Source organism: Ammodytes marinus (assembly GCF_949987685.1).
Source record: "Ammodytes marinus genome assembly, chromosome: 12".
NCBI classification, from domain to species: domain Eukaryota; kingdom Metazoa; phylum Chordata; class Actinopteri; order Uranoscopiformes; family Ammodytidae; genus Ammodytes; species Ammodytes marinus.
Window position 1 is genome coordinate 1,762,969 of NC_137216.1, and position 15,720 is coordinate 1,778,688.

Genomic DNA, 15,720 nt, shown 5'->3' on the forward strand with positions numbered 1-15,720 from the left:
CTGATTGGTCAAAATTAACATGAGCGGTGACAATTTTTGGGGGCAGCACACAGAGGCAGGGGGGAGAAAAGTGATGAAAAAATATTTTCAGACCACTTCACTTACATATAGCTGAATGACTATTATGACAGTTTTGCCAAATATTACAGTGAAAAAATTATCAGCTTTAAAGTATGATACTTACACCTCAAATTTTCAAAGTAGGCAGCATTAATTTTTCACCAACACATTACTACATTGAGCATTACAAGTTTTTGTGTGTGGATATAAATATGAAATTAACTGAAATAATTCATTGTGCAGCTACTTTCAAGATATGACCAACTGATTTAAATGGCTGCATTATAGCCATTTCAATTAGTTTGCAGGACTATAAAGTAACGGTATTTAAAATTGTGAATGTTAATTTGACCATATTAATGACATCCTAGCCACATCCTTTCTGAATAACCACTTATCACCATTGTGGAACTCCTTGCATACAATATATTCCAGATAGATGCTTGAAAGGGAAATTAGTAAATTATAATTTATATAGCTATATAGAGTGCACATAGACCAGTATGCATAAATGAAATCTGTGTTTCTGATAATCCTGGCCTGTTGCATACATTTTAACAAACTTCCCCCTTGCTACACTGGGCACGTTAGCAGCACATACCAACAAAAGTATTCATACCCCTTGCACCTTTCCACATTTTGTCACATTACAGCCACACACGAAAATGAATTTAATTGGGATTTCATGTGATGTCTCTACCAGCTTTGCACATCTGGAGACAATTTTGCCCATTCAATTCAGTGTATTTGAGAAGCCTGGTTCTTCCAGACCATCATACTTAATTTAATTTGTACAGAAGGTCTGGAATTGTTCAATTGACAAACGTAAACTCACTTGAAGGCGGGTGTCTTTTGAAGTTTAAAATTAATGGATCAGTGGCACTCTGGATCTGCCAAACAATCGCATAACGCTTGGTCATGATGTATCCCTTGTAGCATACTTGCCAATGTCTGCTCATTACGGAACAAGTTAGATGAACTACATACAAACATAACGTGCCAATGGGCGTACAGCCAGGCGAACCTGATCTGTCTCACAGAAACCTGGTTGGATAATAACATCACAGACTCAGAGCTCTCTATGGACGGATTCGGAACTCCTCTCAGACTGGACCGGGACACTGTGAGTAGCCTGAAAAGGCACAGTGGCGGGCTATGTGTCTATGTAGGCCTAAATCAGGAATGGAGCAGAACTGCTGTTGTGAAGGACTCTTGCTGCACACCTGACTTGTAGCTGCTTGCCGTGTCATTTAGACCCAAATATTTACCCAGCGAGTTTAGTCAGCTTGTTTACGTGCCTCCCTCAGACAATGTCACACGCGCATCTGAGGCCATAGCTGCAAGCCATGTAGTACTTTATAAAGTAAGCAAACAGAGGAAAATTTACAATAATTATCAAAACTCAGTAGGTTATAATTCTCTAAGATGTTACAATAATGACAAGAGTTAGGTTTTTTTATCCAAAGTTTTTGACTGCCCTTTTGTACAGAAGCCCAACTGGTTTTAGGATAGTAGAACCAGACATAGACCAGCTGGTGATGCAGTAGCTCGGATGTGAAAGTATCATTGAGTGCAGAAACATCAGGGGCCTCATTTATAAACGTGGCGTACGCCCAGAAGAGGGCACACGTCAATTTCTACGCAAACATTGGGATTTATAAAAAGCAAACTTGACGGGAAGATGTGCGGTCCTCCACGCAAACTCTGACCCATGCGTACGCACAGAAAGTGGAGAAAGGAGAAACGGCGACTCCGTCGGCACATGTATGAAGTGCGAGAACGAATGTGTTTGTGTAAAATTAATCCAGATAGGCCTATTATAAGCCATGTAGGTCTATCGTATAGTGAGTTCCTTTGCAAAACAGATGAAGCCATTCTTACAACTAATGAAAAAAATGCCTCCACGGATTTTTCCATGGAGTGATACCAACAAAAACTAAACGAATTAGGATCTTAAATAGCCTACAAACGGAGATATATGAGTGCAAAAAAACCCAAAAACGTTTGAATAAGCTCTGCAGTTAGGCTATTAAAGAATAACCTATCTGCATGTTATTGGATTCATTCTGATAATATTGAGGTGTAATACAGCCTATTACTTTTACACTGACGCTGTTCTCGATGCCTCAGTCAGGCAGACAGGAGTGCACAGTTCCACACACTAATCATAAGCCTACTGTACATCACATAGGCTACTGTGCTAATTTTTCGCGGCTTTTAGTCCGTTTTATCTATGTGTTTTTCTTTGTGTTTAAGCACGTCGTAACTGTGTTTTGAAAGGGACTGTGAAGTTTATTATTAACCCTCCGCCGCCCGTCACTGCACCGGGATGAATTCTCCGAATCTGTATCTAATGGGGGGTCTCAGTGTCCCCCGCTCGTGGCACAAACACTGCTGTGTGAGGATATGCACTTTTTCGCTTCTTTTTATTTTGACCACAGCGTTCACAGAGATCGCCACAGGCTGCACTCTGACGCCTTTACCCTCACACTGTGCCACCAAACTAAATTTTCCCTGGTCGCCACTTCTCCAACGGGTACTTCGGTGTGACCGCAGTGATCCACACCGTGTGGAGTCTATTTTTTCGGCGATTGCCACTACCGCCTTCATGCACTCAGTAAATGATATTAATTCGGGCGTGTCAATGACTATGTATGGGTAAATATGGGCGTCACGTGAAGCCCGCAAAGGCTGCCCCACATTTAGAGTGGATTGTGATTTATAAAGGGAAACAGGCGTAGGACGTGAGTGCGCACTGTTCTATTTCGTTCCTTCTGACCGCCAGAGGCGGTGCTTACAGCACTGGATGTTCCATTGCGCGTATGCGCAGGTCGAGATCTTTATACCAACAAAGTCACCTGTGACACCTGGGTGACTCCGGGAATGTCTATGTATTCCGGAAGTCACCAGAGGATCTGTTCCTTCTATCTTCTCGCGGAAGCAGGTCGCACACATAGTTGTGTGCAAGTATACCATTAGCTTGTCGCAAGTAGCTCGTACCTAAGGGTTGGTGCTTCGATTTGACTTCGACCACCAAGGGCTGCGACTTGCAATTCGTTCGACTTGGCTGCGGCCGGTAGGGGTGAATAAAGTGTGAAGGCTACGCGTAGCCCGGCTACCGCGGAAGCTAATATCATCTTTCCACCTTGCTTTGATTAGATCAGGCGGCGGCTGGGTTCACAGTCGCCGTGTTATTCTTCGTTCGCACCGTTGCTTGTGTGTTTTTCTCTAAGCCCGGTTGCTAATTGTATGCTCAAAGGTATTGTCTTCTAGCATTGTGCACTGTGTAGCATTGTCGCACCGTTGATCGGGTGCTAAATTCGCCTAGACCGGTTGCTTACTTTGATTTAATCGACAGCGAGTGGCTTGGGGTAGCCAAGCCACCGCCACAGTATTTTGTAGCATTGTCGCACCGTGGCTCGGGTGCTGAGTTCGCCTAGAGCGGTTGCATAGGCTACTAATTTGCTCGTCAAGTGGGCGGCTTCGCTTTCACTGTTGTATTGAGCTGTCCCACCAGTCGTGGGCTCTCACCTAAGCCTTGCGTTGCATAGCTTACTTTATTGCTTGCCAGTGGATGAGCCGTGCCAAACACTATGTATGTTGTTGTATAGCCTACACTGTATGCTGCGCCGGTGGGCGAATTAGTTTCCTAAATCGCCTTCACCGTGTTATTTTAGCCGTGTCACACTGTTGCGCGTGTGTAGGCTGCTGTAGTGTGTCGCCAGTTGGCAGCTTAGTTCACACCGCTGTATTATTATGGCCGTGTCGCACCGTTGCACGGTAGCTCACGCCTTAGCCTGACTGCATAGGCTACTTAATTTGCTCGCCAGTGAACGTCGTTGCGTCACTGTGTTATTAAGGCGCATTATTGCTTGGGTATGCTCGCCTAAGGCTCAATTGCCTATAGCCTTCGTTGATTGCTCTCCAGTGGGCGGCTGGGGTTACCAAGAGCCGCTGACACTGCCAGGGGACTACAGATAGAGAATAGCATTTTGGCTAATTCTAGCATTTTTAACCCATGTATGATCATGTGGTTTATTGATTTGCACTGTCCCCTTCTTAAGTAAACTGAATTCAATTGAACTGTGTTATTTAGGGGGTCGTGGGTGCGCTCTCGTAAAGCTCGATTGCCTAGCCTACTGTAACTTTCTCGCCATTGGGCGGCATAGTTTACACCGCCACTGTGTTATTCTAGCGGTGTCGCACCGTGGTTCGGTTGCTCTCGCTTGAAGCCCGGTTGCATACCTTATTCGGATTACATATTTTAATTGGTTCGACAGGTCGCATTGTTGCTTGGGTGTGCTCTCGCCTAGAGCTCGATTGCCTAGCCTACTGTAACTTGCTCGCCAGTGGGCGGCATGGTTTTACACTGCCAATGTACTATTCTAGTCGCACCGTGGCTCGGTTGCTCTCGCCTGAAGCCCGGTTGCATACCTTAATCGGAAGCATATTTTAATTGGCTCGACAAGCCGCATTGTTGCTTGAAGGTGCTCTCGCCTAAAGCTTGATCGCCTAGCCTACGGTAACTTGCTCGCCAGTGGGCGGCATAGTTACACCGCCACTGTATTATTCTAGCGGTGTCGCACCGAGGCTCGGTTGTTCTCGCTTGAAGCCCGGTTGCATACCTTATTCGGATTACATATTTTAATTGGCTCGACAGGTCGCGTTGTTGCTTGGTTGCGCTCTCGCCTAGAGCTCGATTGCCTAGCCTACTGTAACTTGCTCGCCAGTGGGCGGCATGGTTACACTGCCAATGTACTATTCTAGCGGTGTCGCACCGTGGCTCGGTCGCTCTCGCCTGAGGCCCGGTTGCATGCCTTAGTCGGATGCATATTTTAGCTGGCTCGACTTTTGGCTAAATTCTAGCATGTTTTACTGTAACTTGCTCACCAGTGGGCGTAGTTTTACGCCGCCACTGTATTATTCTAGCAGTGTCGCCCTTCTTATATGTCCATGGGTGTCGCACCGAGGCTCGGTTGCTCTCGCCTAAAGCCCGGTTATCGCCTTCACTGTGTTGTTTTAGCTGTCACACGGTTGTCGTGTCTGTGCAGGCTACTGTAATTTGCTCGCCAGTGGGCGCTGTAGTTTTGCACCGCCGCTGTATTATTCTGGCGGTGTCGCGCCGCGGCTCGGTTGCTCTCGTCTGAAGCCCGGTTGCATACCTTAGTCAGATGCATATTTAGTGGCTCGACAGTGGGCAGCTTACGCCTTCATGACCTCCATGCAGTGGGGAATGGCCATGACAAGTGCCCTGCAGGTCTCAAGGTTGAGCACCTGAGGTAAGCGCTGTCAGATAACCCATGCATGAACTGTAGTTTCATGTCTCAGGCACTTAGGTTGCTAGGTAGAGGCTCTTCTACTAGCCTCCAACCAGCTCATGGTACCAGTGGCAGTGAGTAACCTTGCGGCTGGGCATCCTTCCTACTACAGGGGATGACATGCTGTCCGCAGCTGCGTCCTGTAACCTCTTAGAGGTGGGCAGCTCGGCTAGAGGGTCGGTGTCCGTCCGTGACTCGCCAAGTATGGGGTTAGATGAAGCTCTGGTTTCATCTGCACCCACGAATGCCTTCTTTCGGCAGGCCCTCAATCCTCCGTTCTGTGTGCCTCCCTCTGAGCCTTATTCCGCAGAGCTCCGTAGATGCTGGCCAGATTTAAGGGCTCTCCCATCACACTAGTGGCAGCAGAGCTCTGGCGGCCATGCACAATGCTGATAGTTAGGGCTCGGACTGGTTAGCTCCGATTGAGCCTGCTATAGCATCCCTGGTTGTCTCTCCAGGCGAGGCTCTAAGAGCCGATGTGCGCTGCCCTCGGCCCCAGTGCCGGATTTCAGGCGACCTCCTTACTAGGAGTTACGACATTGCTGCCTGTGTGGGCCATCTGGGAATTTGCTTTCTCACACAGTCCTGGCTCGGTCGCAAACCAGACAGGGTCAGGTGCTGGTCACTCAGCATGGACCCTCAGTGATGCTTCACTGCAGACTTTGCATTATGACTTAGGGAGCTAGGCAGGTTGATGTCAACTGTGACGTGGCGTGCCGCCAGGGTTGGCTGGCGCAGTCGTCCCAGTCGGAGGTGTGTCGACAGACCCTCCGTTCTCTTCCAGTGATCCCAGGCCAGACGTTCGGCCAGCTGCTCTTCAGGCCCGGTGCGAAGTGTTCAGGTTGACCGGGCTAGACAGTAGTTGCACGCTGCGACGTGCACCTCTGCCTGATTCCAGGCCGGGAACCTCTGTGTAATAATAATAATAATAAATGTTATTTATATAGCGCTCTTCTCTCACTCAGAGCGTAGTGTAGTTCTTCTCCCTGAGATAAAACAATGTTTTCCTTAGAATGAGGTTGATATAATGCAATTTTTGTGTGGGGCTGCCAAGTTTCACCAAAAGTTTGGAGTGAGATTTTTTGGCCGAGGGACCCAAATCTGTGTCCTCTCTCCCACCCAATCCTTTTTGCTAGTTTCCTGCAAGTTTACATGTTGTTCATAATAAATCAGAAATAAAGACAATTGGAAAATGTAATAAAACATCAAAAATCTACAAATAAAATAAACACATTTGTGAATAGCAAAGTCGTAGGATAGGTTTTAATTAAACATTGGGTGTGGAGACATTATAAGTGCCCCCCCCCCCCCCCAGAATTTTTTGAGCATTAAACACTTAATTTCCTGCATTCTGGTGAATTTTTATGAAGCAATGTGTGCCTTTTCTGCATTCATTTTTTATGTAAAGTAAAAGACAACATTCAAAGGTTCCGCTGACACAAATTTAACTGATTAGCCTACAATGCATGTAGCCTAGCCTGGAAAGGAAAGGAGATAGTGGTATCCCATAATCCTTTACGGCGGCAAGATTTAAAGCAACAGGCCACCGACGGAGTTTACCGAGTCTACACGAATACGAACGAGAGGCAAAACAGAAGAGAAGAGAGGAAGATTTAACTCAGCTAAAACAAAATACCCCCCCCCCCCCCATAAAGATAATAAAGAACTCATAAAAGACCAACATCATAATTTAGTTATTTTCGTAGCACATAATTTACACCATAAGAAAATAAAATACCAACTTCACATTTAATGAAGTTACTGGTGGCAGTTCATTTCAACATCAACATAGGCTAAGTGTAGCCTCTTTTTATTCCACATGTGAATTGGGATATATTCCCCTTGGCCAAGTCCGATCTAAGTGATTCTCACTCTGTTGGCGACAACCTGATTAAAATCATTATGAAAGGAACGCATGGATCAAACGAGTGCTTGTTGTAGTCCATTTTCGGAGAATAGTGTAGTTTCACGCTAGACTCACGTCAACAATACTCGCCGTCGCGCAATGACGTCGGTTAGGAAAAGTGGAGTCGAATTCATTTGAAACAGCGCTGTCCTTTCCTATGTTTGATAGGAAGCACATTTCATCTCTCCTTAACCCCGATGACGTTTAGGGGTTAAGGCATAGGAAAGGAGGCTTATAGGTTAGGAGATTGGACTTTTCGGATAGGCCCTGGGTGTACAGTGCATTTCCCAGCTTTAGCCGGAGAATCTACAGTCGTCCAATCAGTGAACGTTCCTTTATACTCGGAAGAAGGAGATTTCCGACTTGGTAGTTCCGAGTTCCGACCTGTCTGTGTTCCAGTGCATCTGCTCGCGAAAGTATGGACGCCTACAACCTTTCTCATCCAAATAACTAAACGTTAGGCTCTAGCAAGTTACCGTTGCAACTTGCCAGGTACCGGTAGATTCATAGACTACCATATGTAGTGAAGTCGGAAATTTCCGAGTTCCCTGTCCAACTGGAACGCACCTTCAAAAGCCGGCTCATGACACACGTGACGACCAAACGGGATGCGATTGGTTGGCCAATCCAGAGTGGCACTGGGCAGATCCAATAGTTTTAAACTTCGACAGACACCCGCCTCCAAGTGAGTGAACGTTTGCCAATTACAGCACTTCCAGACCTTCTGTAGATGAAATGAAGTACGATGGTCTGGTTGGACCAGGCTACAATGCATGTGTAGTGCTTTCAAATATCTCCTGTAGCCTATTGTTAAAACATTTGGTTAAACTGTAATAATTATTCTATATCATGTCTACTATTGAGGGTTGAGTGGCTGGTGGTATTTCACTAGCAGCATTAGGCTTTATTCAAAGAAGAAAAAAATGAGGGAGCAGTTCAACACCAATGCAAACTACTAAAATAAAACATCTGGGTTGGTCCCTCCTCTTAGGCTACCTTGATTTGTGTTATGAAAAGTGCTATAAATGTGCAATACATAGGCTACAGTTCATTACACAGGCATTTTTATTGGCGTATGAGCAGGGGCGGTTCTACAGGGGGGCAGCGGTCCCCCCACTGAAGAGCCTTGCCCCCCCAGCTGTCCCCCTAACTTTTGCATTCTCAAAAATGTACTGGTAAGAACAAACCGCCACTATGTCAACAAGCCACTCAAATAATTGAAACAAACAATACATTGAACAAAAGTAAATTATTTTAAATCTAATCTTATGCCCTGCCCCTCAAATACTTAGCCACGGCCCTGCATCATATGCGCATATCAGCGATCACAGTTTGTCACACACAGCGAGTCAGCGCGCTGCTGTGCCATGCAGCCCGGTGAAGAGTAAGGGTGTATTCACACTGGGAAAGTCCGCTAGTGCACTTGCTTTGGTCCAGACCAAATAGAGTTTTGATTTTTTTTGTTTGGTGTGGTCCACTTTCATATTGCCCCTTTTGCAAGTGAACCAGCATTACGAAGCAAAACCACACGTGATCTGAGGTAATTCATTCATTGGACAGACATTCTGGGGTGGAGAGAAACAGGAAGCACGAAGTTTAAACTGCGAAATATATCATTGATATAATATGGGGCTAAAAATAATAAAAGGGCCTACATCTAACCTATAAATAAAGAGGAAAAACATCAAATTATTGTTGTTTCATATGGTCATAATGTGTAGCCTTATGTCAATGCCACGTTATGTGGCTTGTAGCCTACGATGTGAAACATCATTTTTACTGTATTTTTGGTGCTGGATGCGCGTCACGCGAGAAGAATAGGCTCAAGCTGACACTCAGCTGATTAAGCTGTGTATCAGCTGGGTCGGCGCAGTTCAGCTCCAAACTGACACGAGGATAGTATTGACGGTCCCGTACATGGGAAGCAAAATAAAAACACACACTTCTTGCGCAGCGTGAACATGTTGGCACTGTGCGAGAGACGCTCCCCTCTCCTTCATCTGATCGCTGAACACATTCAGCATTTATATTGTTCTGGGCTCCCGGTCAAACCACAACTAATCTTCCTAATAATGGTGACAACAACACTTTCCCATAATGTGAAGCTGACGGCTATTTATTAAAAAAGAAAAGAAAGAAAAGGCACAGTACCTCCTGCATTTGGGTCGGATCGAGTCCGAACAAATTCACACCACAAACGAACTGCAGCAGAGTGCGTTTGGAAACGCATCGAGACTACCTCTTCAGCTGGGTCTCGGAGCGTTTGTTTGGTCCGCACCCGAGTGCGATTGCTGTATTCACACCTGCCTGAAAGATGCGCACCGAAGGCAGAAGTGCATCTGAGTTCGTTTCAACCGAACTAAACACGGCATGTGTGAATACACCCTAACTGACCTGCTCCGAGCATCTTAAAGCTATACTGTACGATCTGAGAGAGCTAGCATGATTTGAAATTAGCTTGTCCTCGGAGTTCCGTTTAACTCCTCCCTCTCCCCTCGGGACTCCCTCCCCCACCCCTCGACACACAGCCGTGCACGAGCGCTGCTGGCTGCACTTCCCAATTGCACTGTTTACCAGTGATTGTTAACATTTAACTCACACACACAAACACTCACACATAGGCTACATGCAGAAAAGGCCCCAAAGTTTATAGGTTACAGTGTTGTTATTTCTTATAGAGTGTTAAGATGTGTTTTGTTCAGTGTGGATGACAGTATAGCTGTCAGTCAGTGGCCGTGACGTCAGTCGGCCGGAGGGTCTGTCTAGTAAGTTTCCTTTTCTTCTCTCTCTCGGTCAGGTGTGTGAGCGCGCATGTTGCCGCAGTAGTCGACACAGTTGAAACGTGTTTATGTGAATCACCCGTGTGTGAGTAAGTACATGCAGTCCCGATCGCTGTTATAAGTTACAGTTTATGGATGTTATTGACGGCCGCGATTCGCAGGTCGCAACAGCTGTTCTAACGTCTCCTCAGGAGCGGAATGTAAGCCTGTGTCTCTTTTCCTGCGATCTATGCTGCTGTGCCTGTGAAAGAAGGAAAATAAAGAGCGGAAAAACCATACTCCTCTTCTCATGCTTATAGTCTGACGTTTTTGGCCTTAAGTGGTGTTCTGGCGGTACATCCACCAGTTTCCTCCGCTACACTAGGCTACATGATGAAAGATACAGAGCAGTAGCCTACTTAAAAATATAGCCTACTTTTTAATCTTTGGGTTTTGGGGAAAGTAGCAAGTCTTGTCAAGTCAAAAGGCTCAAGTCACGAGTCATTGATGTTAAAGTCCAAGTCAAGTTGCAAGTCTCTTTACATTTTGTCAAGTCGAGTCTCAAGTCATCAAATTCATGACTCGAGTCTGACTCGAGTCCAAGTCATGTGACTCGAGTCCACACATCTGGTAACTTCTGTGTAGGTTCCATTGTGTAAGCTTGTTATGCTACTTCCACTAGGTCTAGTCCACTGCCAGGTAGCCTACTACGATATGGCACGAACGCTTTCTCTGCCCTCCGTGAACGCGCTCAGGCTCGCACACAGAGGGGAGAGAACGCGCAGGATTGTGATTGGTTCTTTAGATACGGGTCCATTGTCTCCGATTGGTCAGCATTTTAACAGGTTTATAGAAGGTACAGAATTTGGGGGTTTTTCGTTTCTTTTTCATTGCCCATAAGTCATTTATTGCTGTTGGGGTGTAAAAAGCACTTTTCACAACATATTAAAAAGTGCATATTGCAGATAATCTCCTATGATGCCTTTAAGGTGAAGTCAGTTTACCCTTGTGAATTTTAAACACACCAATTTAACTTAAAGTTAAATTTGTAATGAATGTAATGCAATGTAAAAGTAGCTAATTCATCGATAAGAGCACATCCATTCATCGTTGGCCAAAAGGGAAATCACTCGCTTGTGACTTGTAGGAGCATATTGCCCTTTTATTAATTTGTAGGCCTATTGTAGTAGGCTACAGGCAAGAGCTTGATAAAAATATTTAAAAAAAACTTGCATGTTCGGATCCATACAATTTAACAGTGGATCGCCGTTTCGAGAGAGAGTTGCCGTTTCTGAGGCATTGAGTTACTACAGTGACACTGACAGTGCTATAGGAGATCGATAATTTGTGTTTGAATAGCCAAACATAGCCTACTAAAAACTCTCACATATCACAGCAAACGAGCTGCACAAATTAAACCAGGTTACATTAGGCTATCACATGTTAAAGACATGAATAAATAAGTGAAGGAAAAGAGGGAAAAGAAGAAATAAATGTGAGGGATGAAGAGGAGGTTTTATATTCAGACAGAGGGACAGAGGCAGGTAGTGATCAGCAGGCAGATGAAAGGTAGGCAGAGGGTCTGACTGCAGTCCCAGTCTAAACTACTGTATTGTTATTCTCCTTCCATATAAATTCCACTAGACTAGAATATGTCATGTTACTCAAAATAACATGTTTCAGTGATTGCCTGTTTTCTGTTGTAGCAATGTGTAGAGTAAGCTGGGTCATTCTACGAAAACGTGCCATTTTGTGTCCCTGACACAAAATCTACCCCAATAAACTGTATTAAAGCGGCAACGAGTAACATTTAAATATCTTTTAAACAGCCTAATTTTTCCTCTGATAATCATAAATTACCTTTAACAGCAAACGAGACCATCAGTGCAAAGAAAGACGTTTTTATATAGTTTTTATTACTGCATTTGATCTGGTCGTACACCCAGTCCGATTTTCGGTTCACGCGTGCATGCTCTATGGTCACATATCCGTATTGGTCGCAGATTTCAGTGTGGCGCAGGAACGTGAATTGAAAAGCCTATCACTCCAGGTGAGGGAAGGGGAGCGGGAGACCAGATCCCAATTCACCAGATGTGGGACAAAGACTACGTTTGTGCGGGACAATGCGGGACAAAGTGCCGTTTTTTTAGCAAAATAAACTCGTGTCACCACCGGTAATGCCAGAGACACGGCTTTCTAAATTAAAAAAACACTATCTTTAGATCAGCGTGCAGCAGTTAAGTTAGCTACTGTTAAACAAATAGAGCATTAAGGCTGCGGCTTCACATTAAAAGCATTTCACTGGCTTCACATTAGCATTTCACTTGACAAACGTGAGTTGGCTTTTATTTTGAAGTAACAGGAAAGTGAACGTTGAAGCACTGCAGGCAGCACCTTCACAGAGCCACTGAGCCCAGCAGCCCGATACACACACACAGACAAACGGAGACTGCTGTCTCCTGACAGCTATCGGATAAATGCCAGATTATAAAACACGCATTTAAAAAGGGGGGCTCACTTTCAATAACAATGCGGGACAACGTCTCAATTTGAGGGACGTGTGAAAAGTAATGGAAATGCGATCTGGTCATCCTAGAAGGGGAGCGGGAGCCTTGTTTGAGACAGTTATTTGTCGTCATAATGACTGATAACGGGGCTGAACCATCAAAGAAAAAAAAATAAAATGCAATGAAGAAAAGCTCAAAGGGAGAGTGATAGGCGGGCGGGAGGGCGTTGCCAAGCAACGTATACACAATTTCACGCAGCGAACCTAGACTGCAGTGTTTACTCCTAAATGAATGAGCGGTATCCTACTAAAACAAAGTCTACTTTGCCTCACCAGCATCATCAGATGACCATTATTCATCTGAAATAGTCATTATTTACAACAACATAAACACATTACCTCATCGTGATCCATAACTAACTGCCGTCTCTCGTTCATTCGCTTTGTGTGGGGACTGGGGACACATACTCGTTCAGCTCCGTGAGAGGTGACAATGGATCAACTCATTGCAATCAGGTCAGGTGTAGTTGATGCTGTGTCACTAACCACTCTCACCGAGCCGAAAAGAGTCCGGTGCCCTCACACTTTCAACACACGGACACGCACTATATTGCTTCCTGATTATTTGAATCTTGAGGCCCTGCACGAGCTAGAAAACAGCTTCACGACAGCTGGCGTCGTAAAAATACTACCGCTTTTGTTCAAAGGTGTCGCCAACGTGCCGACTTACTCGTTGTACCTTTAACAACACAATTTAAAAAAAAATCATTGGTATGATATGGTAAACAAACAATCTTCATTTTAAATCTTCATTAAATACTCATACATTGATATTTTTTTGCATTTTAAAGATTTTAAAATTGTATATCTGTTAAATATGGTAAAAATGGCTTGTCCCTCGGTAAAAAATGTTCTATTACAAGCAGCTTTTAGAGAGGATAAAATCAAATTATCTGAAAACAACTTTAATTTGTGAAAAGCCTTAATTGTTAGTTAACAGATAATGCTTTTATTTTATTCTTGACCTTTTTGGAATATTGAAAAAAATTACATTTAAGTAATGTCCCTATGTGTTACGTCAAATGCGTTACTTTGGATAAACACGCCCCCAGGGACAATGCACTATCCCATAAGTGACATCATTTTCAGGAAGTGTCATCATCTGCCTTTTATCAGGATGCTGCCAAAGAGACAAGAAAGTGCTCCTCTATTTTAATGAATTTTCATTGAGTTGTTTTTAATTTGACTGAAGGGGACGGTCATAGTGTGTCAAACTGCGTTACCATTATATCATGTATTAAAGCAGTTCGGATGGATTTGAGTTTGAGCATTTCAGCACAATCATAATATCCCGCCTTCCTCCAATGCAGCCCCACCCCCTCATTCCTATCCCCGTTTTTTTTGTTTTGTTTTTGAAGAAACTTAATTTAGGCTACACAAGCAGACTTACTTGCTTAATACTGTCTCCGTGCACAAAGTGAGTTATATTGTGGCTGAAGAAACTGGTGGCTGTAGTAGGCTACCGGTACCGCGCTGATCTGCTTGTATCACTGGTTTCACTTCAGATATGTCGGCCAGAACACCACTTATGCTTATAATGAGACTAGGAGAGGAGGAGTAGGGTTTTATCCGCTCTTTATTTTCCTTCTTTCACAGGCACAGCCGCATATAGATCGCGGAAAAAGAACAAAGGCTTAAACTCCGCTCGTGAGGAGACGTTTGAACAGCTGTTGCGACTCGCGAATCGCAGCCGCTAATAACATGCACAAACTATAACTTATAACAGCGATCGGGACTACATGTACATACTCACACACGGGTGATTCACATTTACACTCAGATAAACACGAATGATGGCTTACTGTGGCAACTTGCTCACACACATCTCACCGAGGGAGAAGCGAAAGGAACCTTACTGAACTGGCTCTCTGGCCGACTGACGTCACGGCCCAACACTAAAACACAGCTTAACACACTGTAAAAAATAACAAGAAATAACACATGTAACCTTTTCTACAATGGTCGCTACTCGCTAGGCTACTGTCTGCCGTGGAATCAAAACAAACCCTTTCGTTGAGGACGCGCGTGCACGAATGCGCGGTACACAAGCAGACGGCAAACAGACAGGTCTGTCGGCCAATTAAATCGTTCGGTCCGAACGATTTGATTGGTTGTAGTTTTCACCTAATATTATGAGACTGAAATAATTGTTTCTTTTTATTCCTGGTGGGTCTACCATGCATTTTAGAGTGTAAAAACCTTATTTATACCATTTTAAAGTCATTTAAAATAAGTGTAAAAACTGTACAAAGGTAAGAATAGCTTTAAAAAGTAAAAAAATTTAAATTAAAATGTACATATAAAAACACATTTTAGCATCTTTAGAATGCACACCATGTGGTGTCATGGTGTCATCCACATGGCTAGTAATGGCTGCCAAAAGGATATTTTGTCAAACCTGTTACTGTCAAACCTGTTACTATTAACCCTTTCCCCGCCATGACCCACGTTTATTGTGTGTCCAAACCAGAATAATTTATACAATACATGATTATAAATGTTATTTATATTAAGAATAGCATGTTTTGTCCCTAAATATAGTGTCACTTCATTACTTATTTAATACAAGTTGGTGTTGGTAACGCGATTGACAAAGCACATGTCCATGTTGATTATTTTAGGGAAATAAAAAATAAATAAAAATAGCCTGAGATGGCACCACATATTTTTCTTACAGGTAAGGGTCTACTTAAACAAAATTAGTCCTTAAACACAATAAAAATAATACTTTGAAAATCTGATTTTCAGAGAGGGAAATGGCACGTTTTCGTAGAATGACCCAGCTATGTAGGCTTAAGATATAGGTTACAAATGTCTTATTTTATCAGAAATTATGATCAATATAATATATATGGGGATTCCCGCTACCGTCCTCCCATGCCCCCCTGCCAAGACCTCTTGCCCCCTCTTCGCCACCCCATGTAACATTTTCTAGATCCTCCCCTGCGTATGAGCCATTTTTTACTTTGCAAACCTAATTTACAAACAAAATTACCAAAAACAATGTACAAAACGATCCAAAGATCTTCTGAATTTACTTGAGTGAAATTGAAGCTTTACTATGTTTGATGCATGCGGGCTCACTGGTCGGCGGGGACACAATTCTTATCA